Source organism: Papio anubis, chromosome 7 (genome assembly GCF_008728515.1).
Source record: "Papio anubis isolate 15944 chromosome 7, Panubis1.0, whole genome shotgun sequence".
NCBI lineage: Eukaryota > Metazoa > Chordata > Mammalia > Primates > Cercopithecidae > Papio > Papio anubis.
This window is the reverse complement of record NC_044982.1, coordinates 132,789,975-132,805,236: the sequence shown is the minus strand read 5'-3', so window position 1 is coordinate 132,805,236 and position 15,262 is coordinate 132,789,975. Positions and strand designations below refer to the sequence as shown.

The 15,262-nt window shown below is 44.6% G+C and overlaps 1 protein-coding gene across 2 annotated transcripts in view; it reads right to left on the bottom strand.

The window, feature by feature from the left end:
* The window catches only part of LOC116268509 (ras-related protein Rab-27A), an 86,722-nt gene extending 72,456 nt beyond the window's left edge, over positions 1–14,266 (bottom strand). The window contains exons 1-2 of one of the 2 annotated variants that reach the window (XM_031668654.1): positions 14,139–14,226; positions 7,148–7,219 (exon numbers count right to left, since the gene is read on the bottom strand). The gene's annotated coding sequence lies outside the window, so the exon portion shown is untranslated. Of the gene's footprint in view, positions 1–7,147; positions 7,220–14,138 lie in introns of both variants that reach the window. The other variant, XM_031668653.1, reaches the window with a different exon arrangement.
* Between the last annotated feature and the right edge of the window lie 996 nt (positions 14,267–15,262).

Sequence of the window (15,262 nt, the reverse complement as noted above, 5' to 3'; positions counted from 1 at the left end):
ATATGTTTATGGCCTTGATGGTGGCGATGGTTTCATGGGTGAATAATTATCCCCAAATTCATCAAGATCTATATATTAAATATGTATAGCCTTTTATCTGTCAATAATACCTCCATAAAGTAAAAATAAACTGTTGAGTAGGGGAAGGAAAGAATGAACAAACAAATGTAGGAACAAATGAACAAACTCAGGTAAGAAAGAGGAGATGAAAATGGTACACTTGTAGCAGGGGTGGATGGAGGAATGAGCTAAATTCTCTTCTTCTGTAATAAAGTATCGACAGATAATGACTAAAACTGAAAAACTGACCATAGGAATAGAAACATGTCATTTAGAGACTAGATGTGTAAACTACTGCAAGAGTTCACTGGTTAACTCTGGGGAGCAGGAAATGGGCTGGGGGAGAGGAGTCTACTGGTTTTTTGTAACAGGCGTTGTAGAACAATGTCCATGTATAACTTTGGTAAATTTGGCAGGGCATGGTGTCTCATATCTGTAATCCCAGAACTTTGGGAGGCAGAGGTGGGCAGATCACTGGAGGCCAGGAGTCTGAGACCAGCCTGGCCAACATAGGGAAACCCCGTCTCTACTAAAAATACAAAAATTAGTTAGGTGTGATGGCACACACCTGTAATCCCAGTTACTTAGGAGGCTGAGGCAGGAGAATCACTTGAACGAGGGAGGCGGAGGTTACAGTGAGTCAACATCACGCCACTGCTCTCTAGCCCGGGTGACATAGCGAGACTCTGTCTCCCAAAAAAAAAAAAAAAAAAAAAAAGCTTTGGTAAATTTTTAAAAATTAATTATTACAAAATAAAATTTAATGCCCATGGGTTTTTTTTTTTTTTTTCTTGGAGGATTCAGGACATCACAATAAACCTCACTAACTTGCCATGCTACGTCCTCAAGACCTAGGACCTACACTGAAGTAGGATGTTGAGGATCTGAGTCTGGAGACAGACTGTATGACTTTAATTCTCAACTTTACCACTCACAGGCCATGTGACCTTGAGCAAATTACTTAACCTTTCTGTCTCAGTTGCCTCATCTGTGGAACAGGAATAATAATAGGATTACTTTGCATGGATTTAATTATGTATACCTATAAAATGCCTAAAACTGTGTTTGACACAAAGGAAATGTTCAATAATAGCTATTCTTTTTAATGTATGTTTGCCTCCATAATAAATGGCTCCTGACCACTGTATTGATTTCGTGTCTTTTGTTAATTTATATTTCCTTCTCCCTGCCCTCACCTTTGCTATCAGTCAGGCAGCTATCCCTCACCACAGTAATCCGTGTGCCTTCCTGGGTCAACCCCTACCCCTTCCGATGCACTGTTTTTAATTGACAAGGCACCTGGAAACCAAATAACCCAGATTATTAGAACTGTGTGTAAAATGAAGAAAAATGGGCACCAAAAAATGTTCTGAAAGTTGCTCTGTGAGGCAGGTTGGCAATTTTCAGTATATTAACCACTGTCTAACTCAGAACCCTTTGGCCTTACTATTAACTGTGGGTCAGCAGGTTGGGTGACACTTGGTGGGACCAACCAACCCAGTTTAGTGGAGACCGTCTGAGTTATAGCACTGAAAGTCCTGAATCCCTGGAAACCATATCCCAGCATTGGGCAAATTACTTCATCCTCTTGAGCCTGTTTCATCATCTGTATAATGAAGGATAATATCTGCTTTGTAAGATTCTTGAGGATTAAATGAGAAAGTGTTTGTATAATTCTTGACACATATGGTAGCTGTAGCTATTATATTCACTTGCATATTGTTATTATCAACTCTAGTATCAGGTAAAAAAGAAAGTATTCTTAGAAACATAACCTATAATTTGCTTTATATATAGTGGACTTCAGGAAGCTGCAATGTTTGCTTTTGTGAATTTCCTTCCCATTTTGTAATACACATTTTGTTTCAGGGACTAAGACATATTAAAGAAATTTAATAGTTTAACATTTCTGATTTCTCTACTGGACAAAAGCCTGGCCGATTTCCACTATCTTTTCATAGACATGACTCTTTTACACTATGGGATCCCTGGGTTATTTATGTTAGTAGCTGCTTCTAAACTTGTAGACAGAAATCAGCCTGTCACCTCACAAAGGACATCAGGCATCATATCTGAAATTTGTTTTTAATTTCCATTTCACTTTTTTCCTTCATAATAGCACCAGATTATTCAGTCTTCTAATTATTTAGTGAATTCAGTACATTTGCATGGGGCTGAACATCTGCATCTGCATTTCTAAGTTCTAAGCCAAATCATTCACTATATATGTCAATTCTATCCCTGAAAAATAAGGGCTTTTATCACCAAACAGATGAAATACCATTTCTGACCTCAAAAGCTGAAGCAACTCCCTACTCCACAGTTATTAATGACAGCCTGAAGGAAATGGCTCACATCTATGCACCCCACAGACACAAGGGCAAAGTTGCTATAAGAACAGTTACAAACTTTGGGATAGATAATGGAAAGCATCACAAGTTACTCAAAGCCAAAATATGGCCTAGGAACCCTCTAAGCAGCAGCAGAGACAGCAGAAAGAGCCGGGCAGATAAGACTCTTAATAAAGGCTCCCATGGCCTCTTCTCCCATACTCATATTTCTTCTCCAACCAGTGTCCAAGGCCTGTGAGCACAAAACACAGGAGAACACAGAACTTCAGAGAAGCCTTGAGGGGCAACTGGTCAACCAATTAGGGCAGGTGAAAATGGATCTAGGACTGGCGCAGAATCACCTAGGGTATTTGAGGAAAATTCAAAATTCTGGGTCCCATCCAGGCCTCCGAATTAGGATCTCTGCAAGGGAGGCCTAGGGAATTTGCATTTATAACAAGCTTCCCAGGGGCGTTCTGGTTATACGCAATCAAGCTTGTAAGCCACTGTTCTAGGGAGACAACAGATGGCAAAAATGTACAACTATAGTTAGGCAAATAGCCTGTACATCAAGATTATATCTAACTTCTACTAGCCTCAGATACCAAATCTGTAAAATAGGGATAATAACACTGACCTAGCAAGGTGGATGTGAGAATTAAATGAAACAAATAATAGCCTCACACACAGTGCCTCACATACGGCAAGTGCTCAATAAAAGTCCATTCCCGGCCGGGTGCGGTGGCTCAAGCCTGTAATCCCAGCACTTTGGGAGGCCGAGGTGGGCAGATCACGAGGTCAGGAGATGGAGACCATCCTGGCTAACACAGTGAAACCTCGTTTCTACTAAAACTACAAAAAATTAGCCAGGTGTGGTGGCAGACGCCTGTAGTCCCAGCTACTCGGGAGGCTGAGGCAGGAGAATGGGGTGAACCTGGGAGGTGGAGCTTGCAGTGAGCTGAGATCACCCCACTGCACTCCAGCCTGGGCGACAGAGCGAGACTCCGTCTCTAATGAAGACTTACGACAATAGTTTCTGTTTTGAATAAATATCACCAAGGAAAGCAGATAGCTAGGAAAGTTAAGGCCTCAATGTTAATGACTCATCAACTACAAAGGCCGAGGTCAGCAGCTTTAACCAGCGATTGAGTTATGAAATGTTCCTGCAGACAGTGATTCTCAAGCTTCAGGGTGCATCAGAGTCACCTAGATGGCTTTAAAACACAGGCTGTAGGCCCCACCAGAGTTTCAGATTCAGTAGGTCTGGAGTGGGGCTGAAAATCTGCATTTCTAAGTTCCCAGGTGGTGCTGATGTTACTGGTCCTAATCTGACACTTTGCAATAAAACAAAACAAAACAAAAAAAAAACTATGCTGTGTATATTTCCTGTTTGACACTAGACTGGTTAGTTACATGTATATAGAGGAAAAAACTAAGAAACCAACAATTTCCGAGGCTGTGCTGCCTCTGTCCCTGAGAATCTTACTATGTTGTTTGAACGATGCATACAGAGGACAGGGAGATTTGAATTCTATCTTCCCACTCACTTGCTGTGTGACTCTGCATGAGACATATGATCTCTTCCAGCCTGAGTTTACTCATGCTGGAAGTAAAGGTGAGCTAGGCACTGGTTCCCAAACCAGGCTGTCCACCATCAATCACTACAGCAGTATTTTAAATAAAACATAGATTCCCGAGCCCTCACCACAAACCTAATAAATTAGAATCTCCAAAGGAGAGACTGAAAAATGTGTTGTTGTTCCTTGTGGGTATGTTTTTTTTAATTATTATTATTATACTTTAAGTTCTAGGGTACATGTGTACAACATGCAAGTTTGATACATAGGTGTACATGTGCCATGCTGGTTTGCTGCACCCATCAACTCAAAATTTACATTAGGTATTTCTTCTAATGCTATCCCTCCCCCTTCCCTCACCCCACAACAGGCTGCAGTGTGTGATATTCCCTGCCCTGTGTTCAAGTGTTCTCATTGTTCAATTCTCACCTATAAGTGAGAACATGCGGTGTCTGGTTTTCTGTCCTTGTGACAGTTTGCTGAGAATGATGGTTTCCAGCTTTATCCGTGTCTCTGCAAAGGACATAAACACCTCCTTTTTTATGGCTGCATAGTATTCCATGGTGTATATGTGCCACATTTTCTTAATCCAATCTATCATTGATGGACATTTGAGTTGGTTCCAAGTCTTTGCTATTGTGAATAGTGCCACAATAAACATATGTGTGCACGTGTCTTTATAGTAGCATGATTTATAATCCTTTGGGTATACACCCAGTAATGGGATTGCTGGGTCAAATGGTAATTCTAGTTCTAGATCCTTGAGGAATCACCACACTGTCTTCCACAATAGTTGAACCAATTTACACTCTTTTGTGGGTATGTTTTAAACAAAAGCTTCCTGTGCAATTTTCACATCCAGCCAGTTTTGAGGAGCCATTAACATGGTAATCTTTCTCCAGCATCAAAGCTCTTGGGTCTTTTTGATTTCCAATTCACTGGGTGCTGAGTCTATACTTACCCAGTAGCTTTCTCCTTTTATATCTGCTTCACCTGGATATTTTTCCTATAGGAAGCATACGCTGTCTTCAAAGAAAGGAATCTATTATGCTTAGCAGTTCCATTTCTCATGTATCAATAAACTGGCATTCTGATTTCATTTTAAAAATAAAGTCCAGGATGGGCGAAGTGCTCACAGCTGTAATCCCAGCACTTTGGGAGGCCAAGGCAGGCAGATCACTTGAGGTCAGGAGTTCAAGACCAGCCTGGCCAACATGGTAAAAACTCATCTCTACTAAAAATACAAAAATTAGCCCAGCATGGTGACATGTTCCTGTGGTCCTAGTTACTTGGGAGGCTGAGGTAGGAGGATCCACTTGAGCCCAGGATGTTGAGGCTGCAGTGAGCTGGGTGACAAAGACAAGAAAGAAGGGAAGGGAAGATAGAAAAGAAAGGAAGGGAAGGAAGGGAGAAGGGAAGGGGGAACGGAAGGGAGAAGGGAAAGTAGGAAAGGAAGGGAGAAGGGAAAAAAAGGAAACTAGAGGCCCTTACAGACCACAGCTACCTATGTGGATCTCACACCTACTACAATGAAAGCAACTAGGGGATTTTAAGCAGAAGGATATGACCTGAATTCCTTTAACTTTTTAAAATTTTGTTTCATGCTCCTCAGGAGTGTGAATTCCTTTTTTTTGGACATCACTGGCTTTGTGTGAAAAATGGGCTATGGCAGGGAGGCGCAAGAATTGGAACGGAAAAGTAGCAGTACAGGCCTTTAACCAGCAGCTGGCACAGAGAAGGCACTTGGGTATTTCTGCACTGCTTTAACACAGGGAAATCATGATATACTTGTTTTGCCTCCTAACATATTTCAGAGGAGTTCAAGGAAGAGACTCTGGGTGTTAGCAAAGTTCCATCTAGAAGTCACTTCCTTTGAACAATACACACAATTTTGGATTGTCCACAGTACCACTGGTTCCAATCAAGAAATATTAGAATAAGAACATAAAAAGAACACACCAGGGAACCAGCAGACCAGGCTTCTGGAACCATCCCTGCCATCAATGAGCCACGTGACCTGAGGTACAGCTCTGGACTTCTGGGAGGGGAGCCTGAGCTACAATTTCCAAGGTCCCTACCAGCTCTTAAATTACACAATTCTGTAAGTGTAACAAATGTGGTTTCCTTATCTGGGTGGCAAAATGGGCTGATGACTCAGGGTGAGGTTTTTTGTTACTGATTTTCAACCTCCCAGAGAAGCTCTAGTGAAGCTAGAATCAGGGTGTTAATAAAGAAACTGTCCCGTTTTATCATTTCCTTTCCAGGGTATGGTGGTCAGCCGGAAAGCTGGGAAGTAGACATTCCCGGCAGCTGAGAGCTTATCGTGCAGAAACTGAGAGCCCAAGTCCCTGTGTAACCCTTCAGGTACATGTTCTCTGTGGTCGCTCATGCATGTGGCTTCTGCTCACGTGGAAGCACGCAATAGACAGGCCTCTCACTTCCTCCTGCTGGTAGGCTGTTCCGAGAGGGTCCACTCCTCTCTTATGGCCAACCTGGCACCTCCACGAGAACCCCATTTCGCATGATCCCTGGGGGCAGTGGTTCTCAGCCTCAACTGCAACTGCCCATCAGAAGCCCGTGTGGAGACAATAAATAAATAAATAAATAAATAAATAAATAAATAAATAACAGGCTGAGCCCTACCCCATATTTACTGACTTAGAATTGGGGTGAGGGAACCCAGGAGGCGGAGCTTGCAGTGAGCTGAGATCCGGCCACTGCACTCCAGCCTGGGCGACAGAGCCAGACTCCGTCTCAAAAAAAAAAAAAAAAAAAAAAAGAAAAAAGAAAAAAGAATTGGGGTGAGGGAGAGGTTAGAAAGACAACAGTGGTAGAGTTAGGCTTAGTTTTACATGATGGCGAGAACGTGTAACTTGGGAAACTGCAAGCCAAAGAGGTTTGTCTAATGCAGGGTTTCTTAGCCTCGGCACTGTTGACATTTTAGGCAGGATAATCCTTTGCTGGGGGCTGTCCTGTGTACTGGGAATGTTTTGCGGCATCCCTGGCCTCCACCCACTAAATGCCAGGAGTTACTCCCCAGTTGTGACAGTCAAAAACGTCGCCAGGCATTGCTAAATGTCCCATGTGGGGTGGGGCAGGCGAGAAAATCAACCCCAACTGAGAGATACTGGTGTGATATCACATAGTTAATAATCAGGAATATGGAGACTAAAAACCGACCTACTGATTCCTGACTGCGTTGATTCTTCCACATTCAAGCAGGAGCTCCGGAACACAGGAACGAGCCACCGCCTGAGGAAATATCACAGCCCACTTCACTACACAGCCCTCTGTGCCTAGGGCAGACGTGGGGCCTGGGACAGCTGACCTTGTCCCTAACGGGAAAAGTCACATTAGGTCTCTAGTATTTGACTGTGAGGACAATGCCTTATCTTTTCAAGGACCGCTAGACCTCTTCACTCATTCTTGGAGTTGTTTCCTTGTAATGATGAGATGTATTATGAAAATCACTATTTTCATAATGATTTCTTAGCAAGAAACAAAGAAATCCTGACCACAATCATAGGTTATATTTTAAAACTCTTTGGTATTGCAAATGAACATTTAAGCCATGACCTATTTCTGTATGTTTCATTTCCCCTCTTATTAGGGCTAGTACAGCAAGAATAAAAGTATCCTATTATCATGTTTAACTAGCTGATTTAGACCTTGTCTTTGCTTTTAAAGATACAAATACACAGGAGATTAGTATTCAGCCATACCCTGATAGGACCTGACCAGCCTCCCATGAGGTTGGGATCAGGCCAAGGTAGATAAACTGTAGCAAATAAGGATGAACAGGTTTTTCAGTCTCTTGGCAACCAATTTTATTATTATGCTTTGACCTGGCAGCTGGTAAGACTTTATATGAATTAACCAACCAGACTATGAAAAAACAAGATTAGTGGTTCTGAAATATGGTATTCAAATAGCAGTTAGAGAAAGCATGTTCACTTTCAAGGCTGCTTTCTTTTAAAGAGGTACAAATAATTGTAATAAAAAATAATAAAATATTGTTTAAAAAGAACAGATCTCTAGTAAGCAAGTCACATATACCTGTCTATCTACCTTGGTCCTTGTCATATGTATATCTTCCATATTCATTCTACCAAAATAAAAAGGGGTGAGGAGTTTCGTGGGAATAGGCCACTCAAAGCAAGCAGGCTTCCCATAAGACAACACTTAGTTGTTGCGGAATTATACTCAGTAAGACCACCTTAATCAAAGCACCTTACAATAAATACTCAAGAGGGTCAAAAGTGTTAACAAAACCATAAACAAAATAAAAATAGGCCAGGCGCAGGGGCTCACGCCTGTAATCCCAGCACTTTGGGAGGCGGAGGCTGGCAGATCACAAGGTCAGGACACCGAGACCATCCTGGCTAACAGGGTGAAACCCCGTCTCTACTGAAAATACAAAAAAATTAGCCCAGCATGGTGGCGGGCGCCTGTGGTCCCAGCTACTCAAGAAGCCAAGGCAGGAGAATGGCATGAACCCGGGAGGCGGAGCTTGCAGTGAGCTGAGATCGTGCCACTGCACTCCAGCCTGGGAGACACAGCGAGACTCCATCTCAAAAAAAAAAAAAAAAAAATACATTGAACTACAGGCTTTCTGGCATAACAGCAGGGAAGAGAACCACGTGGGGCTTTCAACAGTCATGTAGCCCTCAGAGAAAAGTCAAGGTGTCTCATGAGAATGGCTTTGACTGCCACATGTTGGATCTGGGGACTGAAGGACAGTATGATAATGAGGTGATCTTGAGTGGATGGCTACAGATGTGATTAAAGGTCAACATGAAAACATAAGCAACTTTTTCATGACCTCTTAAGGGACGGGATTATGCAGCAGAACCACCGCTGGTCCCACAGTCCCATGTCCAGCTCTGCCACTAACTCTATGTGACTTTGACAAAGTGACTTAACCTCTCTGGAGTAAATTCCCTTAACTATAAAAGACTAGAGATAAATGAAATGTTCTCTAACTTCCTTCTAATTCTAATACTTCTTGGGTTTACAAATCCTCTCTTTTGGATACATGCACAATCACTAAAAATCAGCCACGGCTCAATCATTCTTTGGACATTTTCACGATCGATGCAATTTCTATGCATAAACATAACCTCCAACTAGGGCTGCCAGACACAAAACAAGACACCCAGTTAAATATGCACTTTGGAATAAAGAACAATTTTTTAGTAAAAGCATGTCCCAAATAATGCATAAGATATAGGAAACAATTATTCAGTGTTTATCTGCAATATTTAACTTTTTTTAGTTTGCTAAATCTGGCACCCCACCTCTATCCCCACATTAGAATCAAAACTCTTCACTCCATACACATGGGAGGTTGGCTGACTAAAGCACTACATGGTAACCTTCTGTTTAAGGCAACATATACAGAGGAAAAACAAACAAACAAAAAACAGGAAAGGAGGAACAAAACTTTCAGCATTCCTCTTGAGTAAGAGAGGCATCTAATTTTACTTGACACTAAATCAAATATGAGTGTTCCTAGACCTCAGTCATACAAGTACCTGCACAACGAGAGTGTCCAAACAGAGCTGAATGCTCTCTACTCCACACACCTTACCCTATGAACACAGGTAAATGACAGACCCCTTATCTCTGCCTCCAGCTCAGGGCTCCTGTCTGCACTTGGGGAAACCAAATCATAAACTCAAACTTCCTGACCAAGAAGCAGAAGAACAAATACGGTCCAAGCAAAATCTGCATGGGGCATAAAAAGTGAAGGCTATAGAAAGGATAAATTACTCTCTTCAAGAACCAATCTTGTTTTAGCAATGGCAAGACAATTTCCCTTCGCAGGGGCCTGGTCAACATGGTGAAACCCCGTTTCTATTGAATAAATACATAAGAAACGAATTTCCATTTTCTTAAATTTCCAAAAAACTTCACTCTTCCTAAATCAGCACAAGAGGACAACACCCTGGAGATAGGCACTGAATGGCCCTGCCCAGTTTGCCCAGGATACAAACAGAGGGTTCCGGTCTGCCACCGTGGAAAGGACCGACAGCCTCACCTTTCCACTTATTTGAACTTCCCCTTTTTAAGGAAGATAAGACTATTATTTTTGGGAAAGTAGGACAGAAGATGAGAGACTTAGGAGATGCTGGTGTATCTATAGACGTTGCTTCTCTTAGAAAAAAAAAATGGATAGAATAGTAGGAAAGAAACAGCAGAACACTCTACAGACATACCAGCCTGAATGCACCTGTTCTCCTCTGATCTTGGAAGCTAAGCAGGGTTGGGCCTGGTTAGTACTTGGATGAGAGAAATGGCAGAATGATCCCTATTGCTCCATCTTCCGTTCCCTTTTTCATTAGTTCAGCACCTATCTTTCTGAGCGCTTAATGTATGTCAGAAACCATTCTATGTGCTGTGGACATCACAGTGAGCAAGGCAGATTCCTGGCCATCATGGAGCTTGTCTTCTATCAGTGAAAGACAAATATCGTGTGTATGTGCTGGTTTGTGTATGACAGTACTATAAATACTCTAAAGAAAACAAGGCAAGGTAAGGGGGCAGAAAATGATGGGATGGGTGAGAAATACTCTTTTAGATGCGGTGGTCAAAGAAGGCCTCTCTAGAAAAATGACTTTTCACCTGAGTGAAATATATAAGAAAGCCACACAGACATCTGAGGGGAAGAGCATTCCAGGCAGAGGAAACAAGGGCAAAGGTCCTGAGGTATGGCGGCAGCAGAAGTCAGCAAAGGAAAGAGTGAGAGCAGATGAAGCCACACTCCATGCAAGGGCTGTAGAGACCATGGTGAGGACTCTGTCTCTTCTGAGATAAAAAGCCATTGGAGACTTTCAAGCAGAGTGACATAATAGACCCTGGCTGCTGCCTTAAGAATAGAGTGTGCAGCAGTAAGGGTGGAAGCAGGGAAGTCCTTCAGGAGGCTTTTGCAGTAATCCAGGTGACAGAGATGATAGGAACTTGGTGGAAGCAGCAGAAGTGGTGGAAAATGGTTATCATCCTAGATGTATTCTTTTTGTTTGCTTGTTCGTTTGTTTGTTTTGAGATGGAGTCTCAGTCACCCAGACTGGGGTGCAATGGTGTGATCTTGGCTCACTGCAACCTCCGCCTCCCAGGTTCAAGTGATTCTCCTGCCTCAGCCTCCCAGGTAGCTGGGATTACAGGCACCCATGACCATGCCCAGCTAATTTTTGTATTTTTAGTAGAGATGAGGTTTCACCATGTTGCCAGCCTGGTCTTGAACTCCTGACCTCAGATGATCCACCTGTCTTAGCCTCCCAAAGTGCTGGGATTACAGGCGTGAGCCACTGTGCCTGGTCAGATGTATTCTTAAAGTAGAATCAGTGAGATTTGCTGAGGAATTTTTTTTTTTTTTTTTTGAGATGGAGTTTCACTACGTTGCCCAGGCTGGAGTGCAGTGGCGCCATCTCGGCTCACCGCAACCTCTGCCTCCTTGGTTCAAGCGATTCTCCTGCCTCAGCCTCCCACCTCAGCCTCCCAAGTAGCTGGGACTACAGGCACGTACCACCATGCCCAGCTAATTTTTTGTATTTTGGTAGAGATGGGATTTCACCGTGTTAGCCAGGATGGTCTTGATCTCCTGACCTTGTGATCCGTCCACCTGTCTCCCAAAGTGCTGGGATTACAGGCGTGAGCCACCACACTCAGCCTGCTGAGGAATGTAATGTGGGGTATAAGAGAAAGAATCAAGAATGATTTCAGGATGTCTGGTGTGAGCATCTGGAAGAGTGAAGTTGCCATTCACTAAGATGGAGAAGACTAGGGGAAAAGCAGCTTTGGGAGAGAAAACTCAAAAGTGTGGCTCCTAGAGATTGTTGTTCACTTCAAAACCCTTACATCTATTCTAGAACCAAAACAACAGAAATTGAGAAGCTGACTTTAAATTTCATATGGAAGGCCAGGCACAGTGGCTCATGCCTGTGATCGCAGCACTTTGGGAGGCTGAGGCAGACAGATCACCTGAGATCGGGAGTCCGAGACCAGCCTGACCAACATGGAGAAACCCTGTCTCTACTAAAAATACAAAATTATCTGGGCGTGGTGGCACATGCCTGTAATCCCAGCTACTCAGGAGGCTGAGGCAGGAGAATCACTTGAACCTGGGAGGCGGAGGTTGCAGTGAGCTGAGATCGTGCCATTGCACTCCAACCTGCGAAATAATAGCAAAACTCCGTCTCAAAAAAAAAAAAAAATCATATGGAAATTCAGGGAACTGGACACTCAAAACAATCTTGAAAAAGAACAAGGTTGAAGGACTCACATATCCTGATTTCAAAACACTATGTAGCTACAATAATCAAGGTAGTATGATACTAGCTTGAGGACAGACATACAGATCAATGGAATAGAATTGACAGTTCAGAAAGAAACCTTTACATTCATGTCAATTTATCTCAACAGAGGTGCCAAAACCATTCAAAGAAGAACAGTCTTTTAAACAAATGGTGCTGAAAGAACTGGATATCCACACACAAAGGCTGAAGTTAGACCTCCTACCTCACACCATATTTAAAAATTAACTTAAAATGGATCAAAGAATGAAATGTAAGAGGTAAAACTATAAAACTTTTAGAAGAAAACATAAGTATAAATCTTCATGACCTTGAATTTGACAATGTTTTCTTAAATTTGACATCAAAAGCACAAACAACAAAAGGAAAAACAGGCTGGGTGTGGTGGCTCAAGCCTATAATCCCAGCACTTTGGGCTGATGCGGGTTGATCACTTGAGGTCAGGAGTTTGAGACCAGCCTGGCCAACATAGCAAAACCCTACCTCTACTAAAAATACAAAAATTAGCCAAGCATGGTGGCGCATGCCTGTAATCCCAGCTACTCTAGAGTCTGAAGCAAAAGAATCACTTCAATCCAGGAAGCAGAGGTTGTTGTGAGCCAAGATCACGCCACTGCAGTCCAACCTGGGCGACAGAATCAGACTCTGTCTCAAAAAAAAAAAAAAGGAAAAATAGATTAAATATACTTCAATGAAATTAAAAATCAAAGCAGGTCATAGAAATTAAGGAAGGAGGGAAAAAAGCGAGGGAGGGAGGAAGAGAGAAGGGTACAAAGGAAGGAAGAAAAAAGTAGGAATGAAAACATAAAACAACATAAACCAACAGAAAATACAGAAAATAATGATCCTCAGTCAAGTTCCTTCGGCATTATATTAACCTTTCTTCACTTCTAACCATCTGCAGAAACTGTTTTCCAGGTTGTATTTTCCCTCTAAAGCAAGTTTTTAAGAAGGCCGGGAAAAAAAAAAAAAAAGTAACAAGAACAGTGAGTGGAGAATCAACAAATTTAATTAGCAATGATTAGAGAAAACGTACATAGCGCAACTCTATAATCCCTCTACCCCCAACTCCAACATCTGACTGATCAACCAACCATAAAAAGTGAGAATCCATCGGGAAGGAAAGAACAGCTGTTAGCTGCAGGGGTAAGGAAGAGGACCCTGTGGCAGAAGACCCTGAGGCCATGCAGGCCCAGGTGGCCAGCAGGAGCTAAAAGGCTGGGAAGGCTCCTCAGTCCAGGGCTCACAAAATTCCCTTCGCTTCAGGCCTGCCTTTGCTGAGCTGGTGATCTACTGGGACAGAGACAGGCTTTGGCAATAGTTACTAAAGCCTGTCATCACATCAGCCCACCACCAGTCCCGACGGCAGGGCCTGGCCGCCAGGTAGAGTTTGCTGTCTAACTGACAGGAGAAGGGAGAGCCCCTCCCTCGCAGCCAGTCTGCAGTCCAGACCCTCACCGAGAGGGCAACCGGGTTAAACAGTTAAACTGAAAGCTAAAGAGGGAGGAATGAACTGGGGGGCGTGCGGGAGGTCGGGGACTTTCCTCCTTTCCATCCAGGAAAGTTTCCTACCCCTGATGGGCACCCTCGCACCTGGATGCAACCCGGAGGCGACCTGAGACCCTGGCCGGACCCCGGACCGCACCTGACCAGCACCAGGCGATTGTCATCACTGGGGTCTGCACTGAGGGCCTGGGAGAGAAGCCACTTTTCCGGCGGGCTCGGGTGCCAGGAGGCGAGGAGAAAGGGCGGCTCAGCCTCCGACCCCAGCCCCAGGACGGCCCCACGGGGACGCCTCACTCGGTCCTCCCGGAGGGACCGAACCCGCCGCGAGCCTCCCGCTCCTCAGGCCCCCTCACCTGGCTCGCCCCGCAGTCCTGTCCCCGCCCGGCTCGAGTCCCCGCGCGCCGCGTCCACCCGCCGCTGGCCTTTTTTGGGTTCTTGGCGGGTATTTTCCGCCTGGCCCCACATCACTTCCCGTAAAGGAGAGCGAGGTGGGGCGGGACCTTCTCTCCTCCACCTCCCGCCTCCTTCTGTCACCTCGGGAGCGGCCCCTGCCCGGTTGGCGGGGGTTGGAGGACTGTCGCGCTCTCCCCCGCCGCCGCGCCTCCGAGGGGTCCTCTGTGAGCCCCGAAAAGGCCCTGCTCGCCTCCTTTGTCCCAACACTAGTTTCCACTGCCCCGTTCTGGAAGGTGCTAGAAGACAAAGGGATGTTTTCGTTTTGAGACACGGGGGTGACATTTACAAAGTGCACCAAGAACCGGTATGCGGCGAGGTGTCCTTTGGGGACTCTGCCCTATTCACCTCCCCCAAAAGCCATGTTCTAAAGGTGTTTTCCAGGGCATCAGATCGCGGTCGCCACCGTAGCAGCCGGAGGTGCCGGGCGAATGCACGCCGGCCCCACCCGGGGTTCCCGAGTCCTCGCGGCTCCTGAGGCGGCTTCCCGGGTCCGGCCCTGCAGCCGGCTTCCCACCCCTGCGGCTCCTGGCTCAGGTCGCCCTGGACACGGCCTTTCCGGGGCAAGGAAAAGTCTGGGATTCCTGGAAATAACATGGGAGAAAAATAAGTTAAAATTTTCGCAGGAAAAACATCAATGTAATTCTGAGAGGAAATGGCAAACGGAGTCTCTGCTCACACTGTCTAATTCAAGAATATAAAACCACTGTAAATTTCTAAGAGTGTTAGAGCAATGAGTTTGAAAAGAAGGAAACTACAGTATGTTAAGGAACCGCCTCTGTCGGAAGAAACCTGCGTGCCTTTGCTGCCACCCAGTGGCTCTCTTCTCCCAGCGCCGACGGTGTCGCTCGGGCCTGCGGGGTCGTGAACCTGGGACTTTGTAGGGGATCAGGCCTCCTGGTTCCCACTCAGAGGCAGCCAAGTTCATCCACCTCAGCGGCCTTGGGCCTGCCCCTATGGAGTCTAAGGCAAAGGCCCTCTGAACCAAATGTTTCCACTTCTAAGTAGAGTAAAATGTTGAGAAGCC